Below are 25,360 nucleotides of genomic sequence, written 5' to 3' on the forward strand. Positions count from 1 at the left end.
AAAAAGAAAAAAGACCAAGTACATGTTACAAATGAATTTGAAAACAACCCTAATGCATGATACAAATAGCACCGCTCCATAACACTAACTACCAGTACGGCAAATACAAATAAAATCAATCCTGGATGAATATAACTATATAAGTTAGTACTTTGATTTTTTTTGGTTACAAATTAGTTTTTTAAGTGATAAAACATCTGCACTATTATCTTATTTTCATCAAACTCAATTAAAAAATGTTTATATGAATGTTTAATGTTAAGTTGTTAAGTCTAAATTCACCGTTCTCAAAACTAGGGTTTATAGGTGTGTTATTCAATCTTGTTTTATGACGAAATTGATCTATTATTTGATTTCTAATATCGTTGATAAAATATTTATCTATAAAATTAGGCTTGAACTGAAAAACATAAAGAAGAAAATGTGCGTAAGTAATCTTGTTTGATCTCATAATCACTTTTGGACCTAACACCTCAATGTTAAATTGTCCAAAGCACTTTTAATTGCCTCATTATAAAATATTGTGTGAGAGACTTAAAAACTACTAGTTTATTAATTTGAAAACAAAATAGTTTAGTAAATGAAACTCATTTTATCAATAAAATCAACACTACCATAATCATTTTCTCAAGAATTATGCACAACTCAATTGTGACATTTTATAATGAGGCAAATGAAGTTTAATTTTGAATTTTCAAAACGACAAATGAAAGAAAGAACAAAAACTCATTTTAGTCCTTCCTAATTTTCTTACGAATCAATCTATCACCGACAAAAAATAATATCATATTAGTGCATCGTACTTTCATACATGTGATAAATTGGTCCTTCAATATGATGAATTAATTTGTTATGTGAGCAATTAATTTGATATTATTTTTTATCGGATAAAATTTATGATAGACTAAAAAGAAATAATATTTTTTTTAAAGAAACAGACACTTCGAAAAGAAACAGAGGAGTACTATAAAAAAAAATTAGTTGATAAAATTTGTGGCCTAGATTAGATGGGTTAAGATCCTCTCCATTTGTAATTTGTTCCATTTGATGCAATTTGGAGAGAGATAGACGCAAAAAAATTAATGATGGTGAGATCCACTTAGTGATAGGACCCACCACTTATTTTTTTAGCGACTGGTCTTCATCTGGTGGTTAAAGAAACCGATTACTATTAAATTTTATTTGGTCATTGTGGTCATCCACCTACACGTGTCCATTCTTCTATCCATCAATACTAATTGCACCAGATTTTGGACATTTAATTTGTGTGGAGCACATAAGTTACTGAACTCGTCTCATATAATAACTTTAAAAAATTATTTGCTATGGACAAACTCTTATTAGTATTTGGTTACTTTTTCTTTTAAACTAATCTTTCTCATAAAACACTCGTCTCGTATATTTTTTTTAGAGGTATTCGTGTCATATATATTGCGCAAAAAAAAAACACTCGTCTCATATAACATCTCTTATTAGATTAAAATATTTTTAAGTCTCTCATATCTTCCTTTAAAAAAAAAAAGTCTTTTATATCCAAATGGTCTACGATATTGATCTATGTTGTTAAATTTTTTTGTTTTTACAGACCAGCCAAACTAATAAAGTCGGAGTCTCCACCAGTTTAACGAGGCTTAATGACCGGTCGAATTTTTCTAACATTTGGTTTAGGGTTGATTTAACAAATTTAGAGGTCTAAACCAATTTATATTGTGAGATCTTTTACAATAAACAAAAATTAAGGTTAAATAAGCTCTCAAAAAAAAAAAAAATAGGGTTAAATAAGTTTCTAATTACTATAGTTTCATGCACATTTCAAAAAAGTCATTCTGATTCTAATTTTTTGTAACTAAAGCTTATTGATTAAATTGATATAACTTCGTTATACTTTTATTGATTGATATAACTACGTTAAACTTTTAAGAAAGTCATTGTAATTTTAATTTTATGTAACTAAAGCATGTGGATTAAATTGATATAACGCCATTGAACTTCTATTTTTTTTCTTCATCATTTTTTTTTTACCATCTCTGATCCTGGATCATCGTACAAAATATAGCTCCATACCTTCAACGTACATGAATGCATCTATCAATCACTTTACCTAAGTCTTAGTCTCGTGTTTGGGAAGTTGTGGGTCATCATACGGAAATGTCATTGCTATCGCTATCACGAAGAAGGCCACCACATCCGGAAAGGTTAATTGAGCTTTTATGTGCACCATCACGGTTGAGCTTGACCCAACCATCATGAGGCCATTTCCACCCAATGAAAATAATATCATTTTGATGAGATCATCCAATCACATGTGTTTGTTCGGAGCTATCAATCTCCATTGCCATCTTGAGAATAACATTTGTAGGATTGTTGGGACGCTGAAAACCTTCTTCAAATATGCTTTTGTTCCTCCACTTCCATAAGTACTAACACACCACCATAAAAATGGTCTGCCAACCATTTTTGTGTGCTCCTGCAAATTTGTTGTTTAGGGTCTCGAATATCTAATCCTTGCAATTCAAAGAAAATAAATCAGTAATGTGATTAGATGCTAAAAACCTAATCCAAACTTGGGTTGCTTGAACGCAATCCCTTAGCACATGGATTGTCGTTTCATCTTCATTTCCACAAATTGAGCAAGTGGGGGACACCCTAATCCCCCATCTGCTTCTACGATAATTAGTAAGGAGACGTTGATGGGCCGCAATCCACATGAAAGTTTGAATTTTGTGAGGACCCTTCCAATCCCATATGCTTTTCCAACTCCCCTCATTGGAAATGTTACGCTCTCGTTGGAGGTTGTAGGCACTTTGTACAGTGAAGTGACGAGTATTGGTTCCAATCCCCCTATTGCATATGGGCCATCCATGTCCTTTGGTGCTGGAATCGCCACAACTTGATTCATCATGTTGTGAGGAAGGTGGGTGGCAAGAAAATTGATATCCCAATCTCCTGCACCTGTTAGAGCATCTTTAATGCAAGGGTAATTGTTTGTTGAGTAGACAGGTTCATGAGAGAACGATCACTAGGCATCCATTTATCCAACCAAAAATTTATATGCATACCATCTCCTAATTTCCAAATGACATGGTTCTGGAACTTGCCCCAAATGCTAGCTAAGGACTTCCACAAAGGCGAGTCATAAGGTTGCATGCTGATATAAACTCGAAGATCTTTATCTCTACCATACTTACTATAAAGGACTTTGCACCAAAGATCATCTGGACTATTCATAATGTTCCACGAAATTTTCATAAGAAGGGCTTCATTCATTTGATGAGGGCTCCTAATACCTAGACCTTCATCCATCTTAGGCAAGCAACAAACATCTTTGTATTTTCTCCCAACTGATTAAACGAGGCTTACGAGTGTGGTCATTGCCACCCCGCAAGAAACATCTTTGTATTTTCTCCATCTCATCACACAAAGTCTTTGGAAGTTTGGCATACTGCATGTGATAGTAGGGAATGAAACTAAGAGCAGATTTACAGAAGGTAAGTATTCCAGCCAAGCTAAGACACTGATGTTTCCATCCACTCAATCTGTTTTGAATTTCACTAAATCTTATTTTAATAGTCGATTTAGAGTTGTGCACCCTGTTTAAGGAAATGATTATTTGAGTTGATTTCAATGGTAAAATTTGTGTAATTTACTAGAACACCCTTGTTATTTGTAGTTAGTATAGTAGTTAAATAGAGTGAAATTCAATAAATAAGAGTATATTAGTGGAAAAATATAATAAATGTTGAGTTGATATTTTAAAATGACAAAAAAAATATTTTAAAATGAAAATTATTTTGAGACCTATAATTTTTTTTAAAGTAACAATTAAAATGAAGGGTTAAATATGTTTTTGGTCCCTATAAATATACCTACTTTTCATTTTAGTCCATCCAAAATTTTCCTTCAACTTTTAGTCCCTATAAAATTTCCAATCACTACTTTTGGTCCCTGTTTTTGAGTTAATTTTTGTATTTTTTAAATGAAATTGTGCAAAAATGTGTAGAATATTGTAAAAATCTTTCCCAAAAAAAGTTAGAATTTTTTAACAAAACATAAATTAAATATGAATTTTTAACCGTCAAAAATATAAAAATTCATATTAAATTCATGTTTTGTTAAAAAATTCTAATTTTTTTTGGGAGAGATCCTTATAATATTATGAATTTTTCTGCAAAATTTTATTAAAAAATATTAATTCTAGATATGAGTTTACTTTAAAAGAGGGACCAAAAGTGAAGATGGAAAATTTTTGGGGGACTAAAAGCTGAAGGAAAATTTTAGAGGGACTAAAACGAAAAGTTGGTATATTTATAGGGACCAAAAACATATTTAACCCTAAAATGAACTCAGGATTAGATCCCTTCTTTCCGAAATCCGGAGGTTAAAAAAAAAGGGTTAAATATGTTTTTGGTCCTTATAAATATGTCAACTTTTCGTTTTAGTCCCTCTAAAATTTTCCTTCAACTTTTAGTCCCTATAAAATTTTCAATCACTACTTTTGGTCCCTATTTTTAATTTAATTTTTGTATTTTTTAATGAAATTGTGCAGAATTGTGTAAAATATTCTAAAAAAATTTCCTAAAAAAAATTAGAATTTTTTAACAAAACACATATTAAATATGAATTTTTAACCTTAAAACATATAAAAATTCATATTATATTCATGTTTTGTTAAAAAATTCTGAATTTTTTTTGGAGTGATTCTTATAATATTTTGAATTTTTCTGGAAAATTTTATTAAATAATATGAATTCTACATATGAGTTTACTTTAAAAGAGGGACCAAAAGTGAAGATTGAAAATTTTATAGGGACTAAAAGTTGAAGGAAAATTTTAGAGGGACTAAAACGAAAAGTTGACATATTTATAGGGACCAAAAACATATTTAACCCAAAAAAAAACATAGCAAAATAAAAATGAAGGTTGAATTAAAGTTGAAAGCCAAGAAAGAGGCGAAGAAGTTGAATTTTGGTGCGTAAATGGTAGTGTGAAATTGACTTGTTATCAAACCTTACACAATTACAATATCTCTCTAAACCAGCAAAATTCACCTTCTTCTTCCACACTCTTCCATTTCAACATCGCTACTTTCTCTTCTTTACTGCATCCTCACTCTTTATAACCTGTCTCTATTGCTTCTCTGAACAACCCATTTCCCTTTCCTTCCAGCTAATTCCATTGAAATCCCATTTCTAAGAAATCTCTCACAAAACAGCTATGATGAATGTTGCAACAAATGCAGTTTATGCCATGATTATCACCATTTTATTTTGGTCCTTCTAGTTATATATTAGTTGCAACTGAATCAATTTATATCATCACTTCATCATTTCTTCACTCATTTTCAAACTTCCATTACTTCTTTAATTTTAAAATTATCTACATGGTTGAATTTTTTTGAAGATGGTGATTTGCAATTTCTTATAATAATAAGGCTTAGATAGACAAACCATCCCTGTAATTTGGGCGCGTTTTGATTTTCGTCCCTGTAAAAAAAAAAAAAATTAATTACATCCCTGTAAAAAAAATTTTGTTTTAGAAAGGTCCCTGACCCCACTTTTTTGCTGACATGGGATGCCTTTGGCCACGTGGCAGTTGTTGACTGTGCAACTTTTGCCACGTGGCGCTGACGTGGCATGCCACATAATTAATTTTTGTTTATTCTTTTTAATTCATTTTGTTTATTTTTTCTTCAAAATTCTGAATTTTTTTTTAAATTAAAAAATCTGAAAATAAAATTAAAGATCATAAAAAAATCTGAAAATTAAATTTTCGTTTTTTCATTAAAAAATACGTTTCTTTTCAAAATTCTGAATTTTTTTAATTAAAAAATCTGAAAACAAAATTAAAAATCATAAAAAATATCTGAAAATTAAATTTTCTTTTTTTCATTAAAAAATACTTTTTTTTTTCTAAATTCTGAAATAAAATTTAAATTAAAAAATCTGAATATAAAATTAAAGATCATAAAAAAAATCTGAAAATTAAATTTTCGTTTTTTCATTAAAAAATACGTTTTTTTCAAAATTCTGAAATTTTTTTTAAATTAAAAAATCTGAAAATAAAATTAAAAATCATAAAAAAATCTGAAAATTAAATTTTCGTTTTTTAATTAAAAAATACATTTTTTTTTCAAAATTCTGAAAATTCTTTTTTTTAAATTTTAAAAATCATATTCTGATTTTTTAATATTACGATTTTTAAAAATCATATTCTGAAAATTCTTTTTCGAAATTAATATTACAATTTTGAAAAAAATCCGATTTTTTTAATATTTTTCGAAATTATATATTCTGATTTTAAAAAATAATATAATTTTCCATTTTTTTTTCATATTTCAAAAAAATAATATTCCGGCGAGTTTTGAGTAATCAGTTTTGAAATAGTTTGAGAGTGGCTTGATGTTCGAGTAATCAGTTTTGTCGGAATATTCGAAAAAAAAAGGATTTTCAGAATTTTTGAAAAAAATATAGAATTTAATTTTTGGTTTTTTCCCTATTTTTTAATGATTTTTAAATTTATTTTCAGATTTTTTTAATTTAAAAAAAAAAGAATTTTGAAAAAAAATATTTTTTAAATAAAAATCGATAATTTTATTTTCAGTTTTTTTAATTTTTTTATGATTTTTAAATTTATTTTCAGATTTTTTTAATTTTAAAAAGAATTTTCAGAATTTTGAAAATTAAAAAAAAAATAATTATGTGGCATGCCACGTCAGCGCCACGTGGCAAAAGTTGCACAGTCAGCAACTGCCACGTGGCCAAAACCATGCCACTTCAACGTTTGGGTGGAGCCAGGGACCTTTTTAAAACAAATTTTTTTTTACAGGGATGTATTTAAATTTGTTTTTTTTTACAGGGACGAAAATCAAAACTCGCCCAAATTACAGGGACGGTTTGTCTATTTAAGCCCATAATATTAATGTTTAAGAGACATGTTCTTAGTTTGGATTTTTTTTAATCACAGTAATATATCACATTATGTGAATTTTTTATTTATTTTTATATATTTATCCTAAACGTATCATATCTTGTATTTTTCAAGGAATGTTGAATGCCCTTATTTGATATGTGAATTCTCATATCGTGTCTGTACTTCAAATGTTGGCAAGTGGCAACTAGTTTAAGAGTTTGGAAGGTGTATAACTTCATAGGTGGTGAACCTTCAAAGATAATCCAAGCAAATTGAGACCTTAGGATAATTAATAGGTCGTGCTTGATTTCCAATGAAAACATGAAAGTTATGCTAATCTAATATATCCAATGGTGTACCTCTTACGTAAGTGCGGATGCAAATGCAATGTATTTTAAGACATATCTTTTAGGGATTCTTGCTGAATCCCGGGGCTTTCTGGCTTCGGAGTTTCAATGTTTATAGTGAAATCAAAATACAAGTATTTTCAGAGTTTCCCCCACTTTACCCAAGAATTAAATTACTTGATCATGTTTGATACTACCTCCGTTCCTTTTTAATTGTCACATTTTGACATTTTACACAAACCAAGACAATCAATAAATATTGCTACTTTTGATACAATAATTTTTATTTTTACTATAATAACCTTATTTATTTAATATCTCATTACATATATTTCTCCCTCCACAATAATAAATAAGGGTAATATTAGTAAAATAACATTTAATGTTGCATTGAACTATGTAAAGTGACACTTAAATAGGAACAAAAAAATTCTTCAAAAGTGACACTTAAAAAGGAACGGAGGGAGTAATATACAACAAAAGCACATCCCCGGGGTCCTGGAGTTTTAAGTCGTTTATAAGCCAGTCTTGTGTATTGTTTCTAATTGGTTGAATTAAGCAATTTTATTTCTCGAGAAATAGTGGAGTCAAATACTCTAATTTTAATTTTCTGTGAGTTTGATTATTTTAAAATCAGTATATTTTCATTTTATTAGTGAAGAGGTTACTAAGCATGTTGTGGTTGAACCAATTGTAGGTAGTGCTGGCGATGAATTGGAAGATGATCCAGTTGGAAGGTTGAAGGTTTTTGTTTATGAACTTCCAAGTAAATATAACAAGCAAATTCTGCAAAAGGACCCAAGATGCCTCACCCATATGTTTGCTGCTGAGATCTTTATGCATCGGTTTCTCTTATCTAGTGCTGTCCGAACCCTTAACCCTGAAGAGGCTGATTGGTTTTATCCTCCTGTCTACACAACCTGTGACTTGACACCAAATGGCCTCCCTTTACCCTTTAAATCACCACGAATGATGAGGAGTGCCATACAACTTATTTCTTCAAACTGGCCCTATTGGAACCGAACAGAGGGGGCGGACCATTTCTTTGTGGTTCCTCATGACTTATTTCTTCAACTTGTTTCAGGAAGAGGAGGCAATTGAAAGAGGGATCCTTCCACTGCTACAGCGTGCGTGCTACCTTGGTTCAAACATTTGGTCAGAGAAATCATGTGTGCTTGAAAGAGGGCTCAATTACTGTTCCTCCATATGCTCCACCACAGAAAATGCATGCATTCCCACCTAATTCCTGATAAGATCCCCAGGTCTATTTTTGTATACTTTCGAGGACTGTTTTATGATGTTGGAATTGACCCTGAAGGTGGATACTATGCAAGGTAGATCTTATTACAAGCTCAAACTTCAAATGAGGCTTGATAGGCATATTTTAGTTTATCATCATATTATGTGTGCATAAGAAAGCCGGCTCATCCTTCTACTCTGAAAAGGCGACAGATAATGATTTTGATTTATTTAAATATATAATTGCATTTTGTGTCGTTATTAAAATTGGTTAAGCATGGTGAGATTAATTATATTCAATATTGATGACCTAAATAAAATTGGTTTGTTCAAAAATTATGATGCATGCATGAATTTCGGTGCATGCATAGATGTTTTTATAACAACAAATAATCCTGACTATTCAAACTGGCTGTGATTTTCAATTTTACAGAGGTGCAAGAGCAGCAGTATGGGAGAACTTTAAGGACAATCCACTATTTGACATTTCTACCGAGCACCCAACAACATATTATGAGGACATGCAACGAGCTGAGTTTTGTCTATGCCCACTTGGATGGGCCCCTTGGAGCCCAAGATTGGTTGAAGCTGTGGTATTTTGGTTGCATCCCTGTTATTATTGCAGTTGATATTGTTCTGCCGTTTGCCGACGCAATACCATGGGAAGATATTGGGGTGTTTGTTGATGAGCAAGATGTTCCTAAGTTGGATACCATACTCACATCGATCCCACCAGAAGTTATATTAAGGAAACAGAGATTACTTGCTAACCCTTCCATGAAACAAGCAATGCTATTCCCTCAACCTGCTCAAGCTGGAGACGCTTTCCATCAAGTTCTAAATGAACTTGTGCGGAAGTTGCCTCATGACAGGAGTGTATTCTTGAAACCAGGGGAGAAAAGCTTGAATTGGACTGCTGGCCATGTCGGTGACCTTAAACCTTGGTAACAGTTGTAGTAGTTTTCTTAGATGATTAGGATAATTTTACATGTCTTGGTCTATCCTCCCTAAATGTTCATAAAAATAAGGCTTGGTAAATAGGTGTCTATTTTTTTTTTTTTTGACATTGTAAATTTTGATATTTTGGCACACAATTCATTAGATACTATAATCTAACTTGTAGCATGATTGCTCTATACTCTATAGCATGCTTTCAAAACTTGTTCACTGGTCTAGTAGGAGTGCCTGTTCTCTTTTTTGTGCTGCATACCAGATTAGGTAATTTGGGTCACGGCTTTGGATAATCAAAGTATCAAAAATTTGTAAACAAATTTGATTTTATTTTTGACAAAAATTTGATGATATAAGTAATTGCATCACAATAGGAAACTAGGATTTAATTCTGGGTAAACATTTCTGAGATTGAATCCATGACTCAGATTAATTGTGGGCGAACCTTTTTATCCTTTAAGCACTTAAAGGGTGATCATATTTTAGATGCTACCATGATTCCAGGCGCCTCGTGTTTGGAAGGCTATTACTAAGATTGTGGAGGTGGTGAAATCAATTTTCAAGATTAGAATGGGCAGGTGAACTATGAAGTTTCTCTTTGGTACCATTGACCTTTGTAACTTGGTTCCATGTGTTCATATTAATGAATCTCATCTTTTGAATGACTTTTATAATAATGGAAGTTGGAATTTTGATCATCTCACTGTGTTTTGTATCGATAACACTTGACCAAATCTTATCATCTGTGCTTCTTCTAATTCTAGAATTTATTGGATTTCAAGTGGTTACCATTGGTTCTTGAACTAACGCTCCCATTTGTGATTTTGAAGTCTCGTATGAAGTTTGGTGTGTACTTTGATATGATGTGCATAACTTAAATCTAAGTCTGATGTTAAGTTTATTTTGTACTTCGATCTAATACTGAGAACTTAGATTTGAAGTTCATTACGTACTTCAATATAATGTGCCAATTTCGATATTAAGGTTTGATCTGAAGTCATGAATCTAAAGTACCATTATGAAGTCATGATTATGAAGTACCATCATGAAGTTATGATGCTTACCACTCTCGAGTACCATTATGAAGTCATGATTCTTCAATTTGATCTAGATTTTGATACTTGAGATTGAAGAATTTTGATCATTTTCTTACTGAGATTGCATCTGAACTTTTGGTTCTAAGTCAATCTTTTGCATAATCAGAAGTGTTGCTAAGATGCTTCCAATCTTAAATCCGAACTACTTTTTGACGAGTCTTAAGTCATTCTCAGGTTCATATCAAGTCATCATCGAGGAGTTGTGTCCTTCTTAAGTCATTCTTTTTTTTTTTTTTTTTGACAGTAAAGACAACTTTCATTAAGATAAAACAAAGTCATTACAAATGATATAATTAATTTGGTAAGGGACATTTCCCACCCAAGATTTACTACCAACAGAGGATGCTACACCAACTAGAGTGTGAGCTGCTAAATTCCTTTTCCTGCTAACAAAAGAAACAGAAACTTTTTCCAATTCTGCTAATAGAGTAAGACAGTCTAGGATGACACAAACACTTTTTTTTGAGATGCTCATTGAGGTGCAGAAGATTCCTTTTCTTTCCTCTGCTTTTGAATGTATTTTACGATCCAAAAGATTATACTTGATAGATGACATGCAGTAATAAAGACTAACCCACAAATCCACTCACGAGAAGGAAAATAACTATTAGTGAAGCCAAATAACATATGCCGTTGGTATTCAAAAATTTAGAATATGCCTCAGGATCTACCACTGACATAACAGCCTGACCAGCACATACGGTGCACCTTTTGGTAATTTTTTCCGTGGAATAAACCCCACCAGGGGGGTTTATGGCAGCTTGATATGTAATTGTAGCAATTACAGTCGCTACAAGACTCATCGTAACTTTCATATTGTCTAGCCATTTTTCCTTGTCCACATAGAGCCACAAACTAAACATATTAATTAACATCCTTCTCCAGCATCCACCATGTGTTTGTGTTTCTGATAGTGAAACGGTTATGGATGGCGAGGCCGCCGTGAAATTTGTGTCTAGTCCGGAGATGTGGGAGGGAGAAGCAGGTGCGGTGGTTACTACTCATGGATTCCAGATGCACACCAGAATGCTTTGATCGGCCAAATGCACACCAGAATGGATAACCAATATCAACTCATGGATTCCAGATTCAACACCCTCACCACCATGCTTCGACTTGATGAGCTGATTCAATCCAACCAACAATCCATGAATGCTCAGATCGGCCAAATGCACACCAGAATGGATAACCAAGATCAACTCATGGATTCCAGATTCAACACCCTCACCACCATGCTTCAGCTTGATGAGCTGATTCAATCCAACCAACAATCCATGAATGCTCAGATAGGCCAAATGCACACCAGAATGGATAACCAAGATCAACTCATGGATTCCAGATTCAACACCCTCACCACCATGCTTCAGGAGAAATTTGCTTCCCTCACCATACCACATCCACAAACCTTACCAGTAGTAACCACCGCACCTGCTTCTCCCTCCCACATCTCCGGACTAGACACAAATTTCACGGCGGCCTCGCCATCCATAACCGTTTCACTATCAGAAACACAAACACATGGTCCAGTAGTAACCACCGCACCTGCTTCTCCCTCCCACATCTCCGGACTAGACACAAATTTCACGGCGGCCTCGCCATCCATAACCGTTTCACTATCAGAAACACAAACACATGGTCCAGTAGTAACACAGGTTTGTGGATGTGGTATGGTGAGGGAAGCAAATTTCTCCTGAAGCATGGTGGTGAGGGCGTTGAATCTGGAATCCATGAGTTGATCTTGGTTATCCATTCTGGTGTGCATTTGGCCGATCTGAGCATTCATGGATTGTTGGTTGGATTGAATCAGCTCATCAAGCCGAAGCATGGTGGTGAGGGTGTTGAATCTGGAATCCATGAGTTGATATTGGTTATCCATTCTGGTGTGCATTTGGCCGATCAAAGCATTCATGGATTGTTGGTTGGATTGAATCAGCTCATCAAGCCTTTGGTTTGTGGCTTGAATCGCGTCATCGAGGTCCTTTGGGGTGGGGTTAGTGATTTTGGGAGGCATTGGGTGTATTGATGAAAGCACCAATGATAGTAGGTTCTACAGTTATCGATCAGATTAAATTCCAACTATGGTTTTTCATAGCCTCTCATGTCAGAAAGTTACACATTAAATAGCCAAGTCTATGGGCTTGGATCAAGGATCATTCATACTAAGGGGTCACATCATTCATACTAAGGGGGTCACATCCTACACTAGTAAAAATCATATTACATTTCTCATTAGAAGATAAGAGGCCAAAACAACTTCTCATCAATGTAATGTGAATCCTCTCAAAAAAATCAATGTAATGTGAATGAAGAAAAGGAAAGATTATAAAAATGTTAATAAAGACATAAGGATTCATTTGGACCATCGATGCATAACTAAACAAACTTTCTTAAATAATAAAAAAACCAAATCATTGAAATCCACAATATTCTAAAGTCACTTGGAAGGATAAGACTTTTATGCTGAAAAACTTTTTTCTTGAGTTTGTGAGGGGGTGGGGTGTTGAATAATTGAACTGTGAAAGAGGAGAGTTCACGGGATACCTTAGTGTGTTTTATTCATCAATTACTCTTGTTTATCAAGCTAGATTTTGTATTTTATCAATTTTAGTAATACTATATACTATATGTGATAATAAGTTGCTGTATAGGTGGGGCAAATGGAAAGTGAGAATTTCTGGGTGTACCTAATTTACCACAGAAATAGCTCACGGGTTCTTGCTTCCTCTATAACACTGAATCAAATCAAATATTAGAATCGTGACAAAGTTCCTCAAATATAAAGTAATCAAAGAGTAGTCCAATATACAGTATAAGTTGATACATCCAAAAAGCATTATGTATGACATCCAAATTTGATCTCAGCTACTAATAAATTTTTATGAAGATTTTCACCCTTATGAGTTATTACCCATTTTCTTAAGATGTTCCAACAACTAATCTTTTTTTTTTTTTTTTTTGTTAACATGTACTATGATATATTCTCAGAGGCTTTCACCCAATTCCAAAGATAAATCACGCAATTATTACTTTTCTTAGAAAAGAAGTCACAATGAGATCATGTTTAATGAATTCTGACACTTTTTTGTAATTGCATGACACCTGAAATGTTCACAATAACTATATATTATATGACATTTTTACATACAACTAACTGTACAAGACTAGTCACATGTCATCATACATAAATACTTGAATTTGTATTTTGGAAAATAATGTTAAGGTCGGTTGTTTTTTTGTAGACAAATGTTACTATGTTAGTGGATTACATTAGTTTCGAAGGTTTGAACCATGGACCTCCTAATTGGTACTCCTATTACGTGTTCCTCGATGATGAAATATGAAGGGCATTTACATTTGCGTGCACGGTCACACTGGAATATTGTGAAAATGGTTTTATCAAGCAGTCCAAAATAGAATCACAGAAACCTGTGTGTGGCAGAAAATATAATTGAATGTAGTTGATGCTTGTACTTGAAGACATAGGTGATAATTGATGAGCTTGTCAAACTCCAGAGTTTAGCAAGATTTTGATTCACTCTGAAGCATTATGAAATCTCAGCCACAAATTTGAGGACCCAAGGGACCACTACTTTGCAAGTTTCCAAACCTTACTACTCTCCATACTTGTGACACAAAATGCTACTGGTTTGTACTTGCTGCTTTTCTATAATTACATCATTAGTCTTCATGCAGTAAACAAAAAAATATTTATCACAGTTTGAAACACTAATATCAAAATATTGATGCAAATCAAGATATTGCCTAATTAAAATAAATTAAAATAATAGCAAAATTTGCAAATTTGTTTTATGTCCGATAAGATCCAAGATTTGCATCAACACCAAATTTACTCATAGAGTAGACATTTACCTTCTTTAACTCCTTAAATTTGTACATCAGAATTCTTTGAACACCAAATTTATTTATTTTTTTGATAAAAGAACACCAATTTTTTTTTTTAATAGCAAATACATTCTATATTTAGTTGTCTAATTAGATCCAAGAATTGCTGCAACTCCTCCTTAAAATTGCACACTAATATCATACGTAATTATAATGAAAAATAAATAAAAACAATGGAAGTCATGATTAAAAATTTATACATTTGTGAACCACCATAATCACTATAATTATGACTTTTTTTTACAGAAACCATAATTATGAAATTAAAACCATAAGTTTCCAAAATATCTATATCTAAAACAACTGTTGTTAAACCATACTTTTTTTTCTTTTCGATAGTCTAGTGGTTGAAGCTAACACAATTCAAATGTGGAGAAATGAGTTAAGCTCACGAAAACATAAACTTGACCTGTTGATGACACATATCTTAATCTGATATCCGATAAAAATTAGAAAAAAATGAAATGTACAATTTTCTAGTACGAATATCATTAAGGCATTGTACCCCTTTTGAAACAAAGCTTGGAATGATAATAATAATAATAATAATAATAATAATAATAATAATAATAATAATAATAATAATAATAATAATAATAATAATAATAATAATAATATATTTTTTTATACTATATCGTATGATCTCATCAACACGTTTATAATTATAAAGAACAATGGAAAAATTGCTTCAATTGGATACATGTGTCTCCATGTTACTAAACTACCATAGCAGTATGTAACATCCTATCGCTCACAACCTCTCAAAAAAAAAATCCTATCGCTCACAAAATAATTATTAATAAAATTTGAAATATAATCTATTTTGTAAATGTTCATCGATTCTAAATCAGCTAATTTACAAATTACGTGTCCATGCTTTATTAGCAGAAATATTAGAACGACTTCAAGTAAATTTAAAGTTACAGAGAACTACATAAGAAATAGGGTATATCATCTGCATCATATTTACTAAAAAGAAAAAAAAAATCCTTCTCATGCTCCAACCTCTCAAACTTTGGCTCTAATATATATAGGTTTTCGTGCCTCTTTCTTTGAATAAAAACTAGATTGGTGACCCGTGCGTCACACGGGTCTTTTTAGCTTAATATATTTGGTAATAGTAAAAATAAAATGAATACTCGAAGCAAAATACGAAAGAAATTTAACAACAATGTATAGTGATTTGAAGTAATGTATCATTAATTAAAATATAACATCGTCTTCATCAATAATCAATATATTCAACTCTTCTCTAGAGGTAACTCTCGAAACAACAACATACAACAGTGCCATTTGACTTAATTGTGTCATCCTTGTCTCTTCTTGGTGATGCATTTTTTTTTTTTTGTGGTGTCTGGGAGTCGAAACCAAGACCTTGCATATATTATGCATTGTCCTTCCCAACTGAGCTAAGCTCACGGAGACATTCTCGGTGATGCATTATACTTACTACGCCAAATTTTGGGCTTCAATACTATCTGACTAAGAAGAAATAATAGTTGTGCACGTTTTTTTAAAAATTTATAAAGAGATGTAGTCACAGTTTGTAATATTTGTCGGTGGCCCACTTGTATTATATCTGCAACTCCCTTTCTCATGGGCTCCTATCATTCCTCTTGGTTTCACTTTCAGAGAATTCTTCTTCATATCCGAATTATCCATGTTGTAGATGTAAAGAATAATTAGCACATGTCATCAAGCAAACACAAGCAAAAAAAATAAAAAAATAGCTTGCTTATTAGTTTCAGTAGACCAGGCAATCAACGGGAGAAGAAAAAACGTGGGGCTCTTAGGTTGGTAGTGAATTATAGCAAAATTAATAATAGGGTTAATAGTGTTTTTCACCCCTGTAATATAAGTCATTTTCGGTTTTCGCCCTTGTAAAATTTTCGGTTTGAAATGCACCCTTGTAAAAAAAAAAATTCCGGAAAACAACCCTCCCCCCCTCCAACTCAGCAGATTCGCTTACGTGGCGGCTGATTTGTCTTTTTTTAATTTTTTATTTTTTTTAAATCGCCAGGTGTAAAAAAAAAAATCCACATCAGATTTTTATTTTAAAAATATTTAGAAATAAATTTTAAAAAATAAAAAAATCCGAAAAATCATAAAAATATTCAGTTTTTTTTCCAAAAATTTAAAAAACCGAAAAATAATTTTTAAAAAATAAAAAAATCCAAAAAATCATAAAAATAAAAAAATATTCAAAAAATCAAAAAATATTTTTTAAAAAATAAAAAATCCAAAAAATCATAAAAATATTCAGTTTTTCTAAAATAATTTTAAAAATTCGAAAAATATTTTTTAAAAAATTCAGAAAAAATATTAAGGTTTTTTCCAAAATATAAAAAATAGTCATATTTTTTTTCCAAAAAATTTTAAAACCGGAAAAAAATTAGATTTTTTTCAATAATTTAAAAATTAGAAAAAAAAACTATTAAGATTTTTTTGGAAATTTAAAAAATTAGAAAAAATATAATAAAATATAATCAGATTTTTTTAAAATTAAAAAGATTTTTAAAAATTCTGGAATTTAATTTTCAAAATACAAAAAAAGTAAATTTTCAAAATTAAAAAAAGGTCAGATTTTTTATAAAACATTCTGAAAAAAAATTAATTTTTAAAAATCTGAATACAAATTTAGAGGTTTTTATAAAAGTCATGGAAATTCCATTTTTCCTATAATTAAGCTCTTCCTTAGAGGAGGTAGAAATCATAAATCATAAATCTCATAAAATCTTTCCACGACGATGACCCCAAAATGGATTTTTGTTAGAATCATTAGGCAAAAAAAATAATAATTTGTGGAATGAAATGATTTTTTTCCCAATATTTTATTAAAATTGTGGTATAAAATTTTCGAATAAAAAATTTGAATTTTTTCTATATTTGTATACAGATTTTTAAAAAAATTCAGATTTTCTTTTTCTTCAAAAAATCTGACCTCTTTTGTAATTTTGAAAATTAAATTCCAGAAATTTAAAAAATCTGATTATATTTTCTGATTTTTGAAAAAAAATCTAAATCAGCGATTTATATTTGTTCTGATTTTTATTTTTTTAAAATTATTTTTCGATTTTTTGAATTTTTGGAAAAAACTGATTATTTTTTATTTTTTTAATTTTTTAATTTTTTAAAAGTTATTTTTTGATTTTTTAAATTTTTTGAAAAAAACTTTTTTATTTTTATGATTTTTTGGATTTTTTTATTTTTTTAAAATTATTTTTCGTTTTTTTAAATTTTTGGAAAAAAAACTGAATATTTTTATGATTTTTCGGATTTTTTTATTTTTTAAAATTTATTTTTAAATATTTTTAAACTAAAAATCTGATGTGGATTTTTTTTACACCTGGCCATTTAAAAAAATAAAAAATGAAAAAAAAAGCCAAGTCAGCCGCCACGTAAGCGAATCTGCTGAGTTGGAGGGGGGTTTTTCGGAAGAATTTTTTTTTTTACAAGGGTGCATTTCAAACCGAAAATTTTACAAGGGCGAAAATCAAAAATGGCCTATATTACAGGGGTGAAAAACACTATTAACCCTTAATAATAAGAGTTTTGTAAGGAAACCAACTTAAAAACTCCTATCAGGAAAGTGGGGAGAATAAATCTGAATTCCACATTGAAATATATTATATATTTGTTATACTTTTTTAAAAAAGATATTATATTTGTTATATAATATCATTGTTCTTCCTTAGTACACCTTGAGCTAGGGAGAACATTTTTATTTGGTAATCAATAATATATATATAAAATAAGGTTTTTTTATGGCACATGTCACTTCCACATTCATTCTCAATATTTTTATTATTTTTTCTATTTTTAAAAACTAATATTTTATTTAACATAAATATCTCAACAAACTTTTGATCTTATGCACTCAGTATTTTTTTTTAATTTTTATTGAATTTCTATTATTTTATGTAATAGAAATATCTCAACAAACTACACATCAATCAATAGCATCAATCGTATTAATCAATAGTATATATATAAAGTAAGGTATTTATGCCACGTGTCACTTCCACATTCATTCTCAATATTTTTATTATTTTTTCTATTTTTAAAAACCAATATTTTATTTAACATAAATATCTCAACAAACTTTTGATCTTATGCACTCAGTATTTTTTTTTAATTTTTATTGAATTTCTATTATTTTATGTAATTGAAATATCTCAACAAACTACACATCAATCAATAGTATCAATAGTATATATATATATATATATATATATATATATATATATATATATATATATCCCTCAATATTTTTATTATTTTTTCTATTTTTAAAAACCAATATTTTATTGTGTTAATTAAGTAAATGGTCCCTGTAAATATTCAAAATTTTGTTTTTAGTCCCTATAAAATAAAATCACACTTTTTAGTCCTTATAAAATTTTCCATCAGCATTTTTAGTCCCTATAAAAAAATTTCATTAGCATTTTTAGTCCCTATAAAAAATTTCCATCAACATTTTTGGTCCCTAAAATGCTTAAGGAAAATGTCACAGGGACTAAAAAGTGTGATTTTATTTTATAGGGACTAAAAACAAAACTGTGAATATTTATAGGGACTAAAAACTTAATTAACCCTATTTTATTTAACATAAATATCTCAACGACATTTTAATCTTATCCACTCAATATTTTCTTTAAATTTTTATTGAATTTCTAATATTTTATGTAGCAGAAATATCTCAACAAACTACACATAATACTTTCAACAAAAGTATTATGTTTTTATGTTTTTATGTTTGAGGGAAAAAAAGGTTCGATTCAATTAGTTTTTATGTTTGAGGGAAAAAAGGTTCGATTAGTTTTTTTTGATAAAAAAAAGGTTCGATTAGTTATTATGTTATCTTTTAGTAGCATATTCTAATGCAAATGTTAACTATAAATAAATAAATTTTCGTTAATCACATATTTACATATTTTGAGCACAAGCAGAATACCCAAACCTTCTTTTCATATAACATTTTTCCTTCTTCAGATTTGCCAAACACCAATTTTATTATTTCTCATACATATACTTTGATATATATATATATATATATATATATATATATATATATATATATATATATATATATATATTTCAACCACTTTCTTCCATTTCAATTGATTTTTCTCTCTCATATGCATGGGCCACGAAACAAACCCATGACCATATGTTTAAAGGGACCCAAAACTCTTACCACTTGGACTAATTCATTATTGATTTTGTTATTATTCTTGCATTGGACATCCATCTCATCATTTATATTTATTTTTAGGATATTATTATAATTGTAAATTTAAATAAATTCAATCTAATATACTGACACGTGTATTCGTGCACACAAACTTATAAAACTTATTTAATATCTAACCCGGGCAACGCCGGGTCTCTAAACTAGTATATATCATTTTAGCCTCTTCAATAAAAAATATTTGTTATATTTTTTTAAGGAATATTTGTTATATTATTGTTTTAATTGTAAATATAAGTTTAGTTTTTTTTTTTTGGTGGTGAAAGATAAGTTTAGTTTGTTACAGTATAAAAGTGCAAAATATCTATACCTAAAATTTTAATCAAAATTTTATAAAAACTAGTGTTCGTAATTTATACACATTAACACAATAAGAAGAACAGACATACGGACACGAAATGTCCGTCTAAATCTATACTATATATAAAGAAAATAACCCCTTTCAAAAAAAATTTAGACTGACTTTTTTGTTATTTCAATTATACCCTTAAACAAATTTTGTTATAATAATGCTATATTGTTGGTGTTATGGAACACACCTAATCTAAAAGAGTGTTTGTGCCCATAGATACTAATGTTATATATAAAGAAAGACCGGTATTCATCAGTTGTAGATTCAAGGAAGTGACTTGTATACATGAAGATAACTTATGATTGTCACTTTAATTTTCATAAGATTTGTAAGAAGCAAGTAGTTTACTCTGGTTGAGTTAGCTTTTTGTGGCTTAAATCCACTCATGAAAACATATGTTTAAGCATATGTAAATAAAAAAATAAAGACATTGACTAAATTGTTGGCAGGTCAACCCTTTGTATCTTCTATTCTTACTAAAAAATTACTACATGAATTGAATTTGATAGCTTTGTCCGAAAATGAATTCAATTTCATATGACTGATTCGTTTTTTTTTTTTTTTTTTTTTTTTTATTTTTTTTTTTGCAAGGAGAATTGCAATATATCCATTTAAGCTTGCCATGTACTGCGATCATAATAAAGAATATGCCAATTATCTCATGGTTGGTACAATATATTCTATAAATTGGATCATGGCTACATTACAAGTGTTTGTACTATAGTTGCAAAAATAATATGAGAAGTCTAATCTATTGACACTACTTTCTGCCTGCAAGTTACCTTAGGGAAATGTGGATTGTCTTTATAACTTCCTTATAGAGCTAACTATGTACTGAAAAACATAGTAACCTGTAGCATACATAAACTTAATCAACAATGATAATTTCTAATTTAATGATAATTCCAAAATCTTTTGTATTATGGAACTGTTTTGCCTTGTTTGAAGGTTAATCTCTTTTATCTTACTCACTCCTCAAACAGTCATAAGGCAGCTTGCAGTAGCTGCTGGTTATGTTGATAGAATAATAAACACGCATCAGGCAAATTCTATGTTGCTAAGTGAAATAGTGATATCCACCAACGAATCATTAAGTCTGAGACATATTTTTCCAATACTGCAAACAAATTTGTGAATGATACAACACATTTTCCACTTGTGCATCATAGCACGAGCCGTAAAACAAATGTCAACGTTAAATTAGGTTGTTGGAAGCATTAGCATGAAATGTAAGCAATTGACTAGCTATGTAGGATTGTTTAAAAAAATACCAAAAACACCGAAATTTGATTGCTAGTTCCTAAATTGAACCAATTCAGTTTGATTCAGATCAATTCAAGAACAATCCGTCACAGTTTTATTCAATAACAAACAAAATCGCAAAGGCAATGATTGGAAAAGTCATAAAAGAAGGATATCAGTAGCAACCCAAAAACAGAACATTAGACTTGGAAATAAGATAATGAAACCAACTAAAATCACGCACCCGAGCACAAAATATAGCAACCCAAATGAACAAAAGAAACACATGTACCCTGCACTAAAACTGCTGTTCCGATTCCAGAAACAACAGCAGCCACCAGAACCAAAACATAACACTCGAACCACAAAAGAATCATCACCAAAAGTCCAGACCTGAAGCAAAACAAAGCTGCAGAACCACAACAGTAGCAAACACTCTCACCGAGAAGCAATATGAATAACCGCTGCACAAGAAAAAGACCAATCAGAACAAAAATCATCGCGCAGAACATGGATTCCAACTTTAGTATGTTTCACGTTCATAGTAAATAAATCTAAAACTGTCCCATAGCAATATCTCAACTTATTCACTTTTTCGTGCCCTTTGGACCATTTCCAGTTGCAGAAAAATAAAAGTTAAACAGTTTAGGTGGAATCCAAAACTCGACATAATTAAACTACATTTAAAAGTAAGGTAATTGCAAATTTATTTATTTATATCATGAATGCAAAATATATTTCAGACTAATGTTTTCAATGAAGGAAATTCATCTGTCTTAAAAAACAAAGAAACTTACTTCAAACTAGGAAAGAAGGAATCCACTATGCAAGATGAGCTCCTTATTTTTGTCACTTATAAATCTTTCTCAATTGTGTGCAGTTTTCTTCCACATGATTCACTCCCGTCTGTGTGACATGATCACAGTTGTACAGAATTAGTTGTAAAAGCCCACAACAATTATTTGAGATCACATAAAGAGTTTCATCATCAACGCTGGTATTTGACAAGTTCAACACCTTCAGCTTGGGAACTTCAAAGTTCATTCCATGTAGCTTCACTTTTTTACAATAGGCTAAGTTCAAATGTTTAAGTTTACAACATCTCCTTAAAACATGACAAATACCTTCAGATATACGATGACACCAACGCAAATCAAGATGTTGCAAATTGGGGAAAATCGAAGCAAACATTATGATCCTTTCATTCCTTAACCATGAATTGTGACCCAAATAGAAAGACTTTAACTGAGGGTATACATCAATATCCAACGAATCAGAATTCTCTACTCTCGCTTTCCCAACAGAGGTGCGTTCCATTTTGATCTCAATAAGTGAAGGACAGTTTCTAACGAGTGAAAACATGGCTGATTCTGTGAGATATCGACATTTACGTACTAAGGTTTATAGACACCAAATCAGCAAGAAACAAAGACGACTCGGCAACATGTTGATCATTCAGAAAATGAAGTCCACAAAGATCCAAATGTTGTATGTATCTACACTTGGATAATAGAGATTGAAATGCATTAGTGTGATTGTGGATAAAAGTGTGACCAAGGTTGAGTTGTTTGAGCAAAGGGAAACAATCGGCAATGAGTAAGAGGTGAGAGCTATTAAGAGAATGAATGTGGGAACAATTGACAGAGGTCAAAGTAGTGACCTTACGGGAGAAAGCTTTCATCCCGTTAGTGGGAAAGGCATGCTTTCTTGATTTTGAAGGATGGTTGGAGATATTGAGTGATGTGATGTTTAATGGGAATTGAGAGATTTTTCGGAGAAGCTTGTTGAGGTTATAGTCGTAGTATGAAAGGTCAAGGGAGTTGAGCTCGGTGAATCTTTCAAAGAGGCAGTGTAGGAAAGGTCCTGTTGAGTCACTGACTGTGAGTGAGAATAGGAGATGGTTGGTGACGGAGAGGAACTGTTTGGAGACGAGGGATAGAGATTTCAAGCAGCAACACTTGTTGATCAAGAGGAATCTGAAGATGCATTCCCAACAGTCATCAGGTAAATACAAACATGTTTCTTTCTTAACCAATTGTTGTGAAGAAGATTTGAGAGAAGAAATTCTTTTCTTCTTTTTCATTGGTTTTTCAGTGAATTCCGCGGGTGCCAAATTTTGCTGTGAAGAGTTTTGGGAAGAAGTTCTTTTCCTTTTCATTTGGAGCGTCATTGGTTTCGGTTGTTTCAGGGTTTATGATCAGAACAGAAGTAGGGTTAGTTAGTTTGTAAAGTAATTCTTGTTCGTTCCTTCTATGTATACGAACCAGTAAATGGGCTTTGTTTGTGGACTCAATTTCCTGTCAACCAACAAATCTTAGAAGTTATACCCCACATCCCTACATTTATACCTTGACCCCAACTTTTAACACAAAGTTCCAATTTTACCCTTTATTTAAAATAAAACTCAATCACTCTTTCACTTGTTCACCCCACCCTTTTTCTGGAAACCTCACAAGAAACGTTCACCCCCCACCTTCTTCTCGAAAACGTCCGCACAATATGCATTTCTTAAACCCTTTTTCACCTGGAAGATTCGATTTGATTTTTATTTTCCAGGCATCAACCAAAATGTTATTATTAATTGTTTCTTCATATGGTTGTGTCTGTTCTCTCAATTGTTTACCGGAATTGTTTCGTTTCGCTCTATGGTTGTGTTGGATTCACGCCGTGTTTTAGATTATCGAAATCAAAATCAAAATCATTCTTTGCCATTTTATACCTCAACGCATTTTTACCTTTTTGTATCATTTGCAACTAAAATAATTGTCAAAAGATTCAAGTGATATTGTAACAAAAAATTCGTGTCATATAGTTGTATTAAACAAACTAAATTATTTCAAAAAAATATATATATTTTATTATGATAAAAAAAACTCAAACTAGATTCTTATTTTCTTATAAAAATTTCAAAAAAAAAAAAATTCTAAATTATTGAATTTAAAAATCATTTTTTTCCAATCCGTAACAAACAGATTCTATGAAGCCGTTTGTTATATCTTTTAAAAAAATTACTTTAAAAGTATTGTATTTGTTTGTTATAGCTTTTTTTTTTTAAAAACCTAGATCTACGAAAAAAAACAGTTTCAAATGAAAATATATTAAGTCTAGCTTTTCAAAAAATATATTTTTTTAGAGGCAGGAGAAAACAAGTATCAAAATATAAAGGTAATTTTGTAAAAAAAAAAAATCCATTTTATATAGTTTTTTTTTCAACAATCTAAAAAATCCATTTTATATAGTTGTAACCAAATAATTGAATTGTTTTTTTTAAAAGAAGTGATTGTTATTACTACAAACAAACACAAAATTGATTATGCTTTTTCATAAAGTCGCTAAAACATAATCTATAAATTATTGAATATCAAAATCATTTTTTTTTATTTATAAAAAAATGAGCCATATATTTAATTTACATTTGCTAAAAATAAGTTTACGATGTTCATGTACTTCTAACTCACACTGAGTCTATTTGATGCAACATAACTACATTCCTATGAGTTTTTCTTTTTTAGGAAATTCAATGAAAAATGGCAATTGTTTATGTATATGTTCACCCCCATATTTTAACATTTATGTTTTTTTTTTTTTTGGAATCAAAGCGGCCAAAGCCCAACAGAAGAAAAGAATAAACGTTATTACTCTAGGGGTCAATTGAGGATATACACCAAACTGGAAATACTCTACACTCTCTTTCCCAATAAACGTTAGTACACTTGGCACATAATCCTGCTTTCTATCATGAATTGCTTTCAATTGTTTTTTTTTAATTGCTACCATTTGCTCATGTCTCTGTTACTTTAGTGAATGCAATTTTATGTTTGGTACTAATATTTTATACAAGTTGTCTAAGTCAATGCAACTTTTTTTTTTAATGTCTTCCTTTTTCATAATGAACTCATTGAATGCAAATAAAAGCGTCTAACAATAATTTTGCATTGATTTTGGGTACTTATTTTGACTTCAAATTTTTAGTGATGTTTTCGCTATATATACATGTCACCCAAATGTTTTCTGTACTTTTATTTTACTTGGTCTTTCTTCACACATCCAATAAATTTTTATTTTACAA

General features: G+C 30.5%; 1 long non-coding RNA gene and 2 pseudogenes across 3 annotated transcripts; 1 reads left to right on the forward strand and 2 right to left on the reverse strand.

Moving 5' to 3' along the window:
* The first annotated feature begins 4,913 nt into the window (after positions 1-4,913).
* Positions 4,914-9,633, forward strand: LOC146912899 (putative beta-1,4-xylosyltransferase IRX10L pseudogene; annotated as a pseudogene). The gene is made up of 3 exons (XR_015016542.1): positions 4,914-4,972; positions 7,874-8,590; positions 8,929-9,633. The product of XR_015016542.1 is annotated as a putative beta-1,4-xylosyltransferase IRX10L pseudogene (transcript).
* A 1,129-nt stretch (positions 9,634-10,762) lies between these two features.
* LOC146912900 (uncharacterized) lies at positions 10,763-12,191 on the reverse strand. The gene is made up of 2 exons (XR_015013200.1): positions 12,078-12,191; positions 10,763-11,974 (listed from the first exon to the last, which is right to left on the reverse strand). It is a non-coding gene; the product is annotated as an uncharacterized LOC146912900 (long non-coding RNA).
* Positions 12,192-21,620: 9,429 nt separating this feature from the next.
* LOC146912901 (uncharacterized) lies at positions 21,621-23,583 on the reverse strand (annotated as a pseudogene). Its single transcript, XR_015013202.1, has 2 exons — positions 22,089-23,583; positions 21,621-21,755 (listed from the first exon to the last, which is right to left on the reverse strand). The product of XR_015013202.1 is annotated as an uncharacterized LOC146912901 (transcript).
* Positions 23,584-25,360: the final 1,777 nt, after the last annotated feature.

Source organism: Medicago sativa, chromosome 6, assembly GCF_051527215.1.
Source record: "Medicago sativa cultivar Bolivia chromosome 6, Bolivia_mono, whole genome shotgun sequence".
Classification (NCBI taxonomy): Eukaryota; Viridiplantae; Streptophyta; class Magnoliopsida; order Fabales; family Fabaceae; genus Medicago; species Medicago sativa.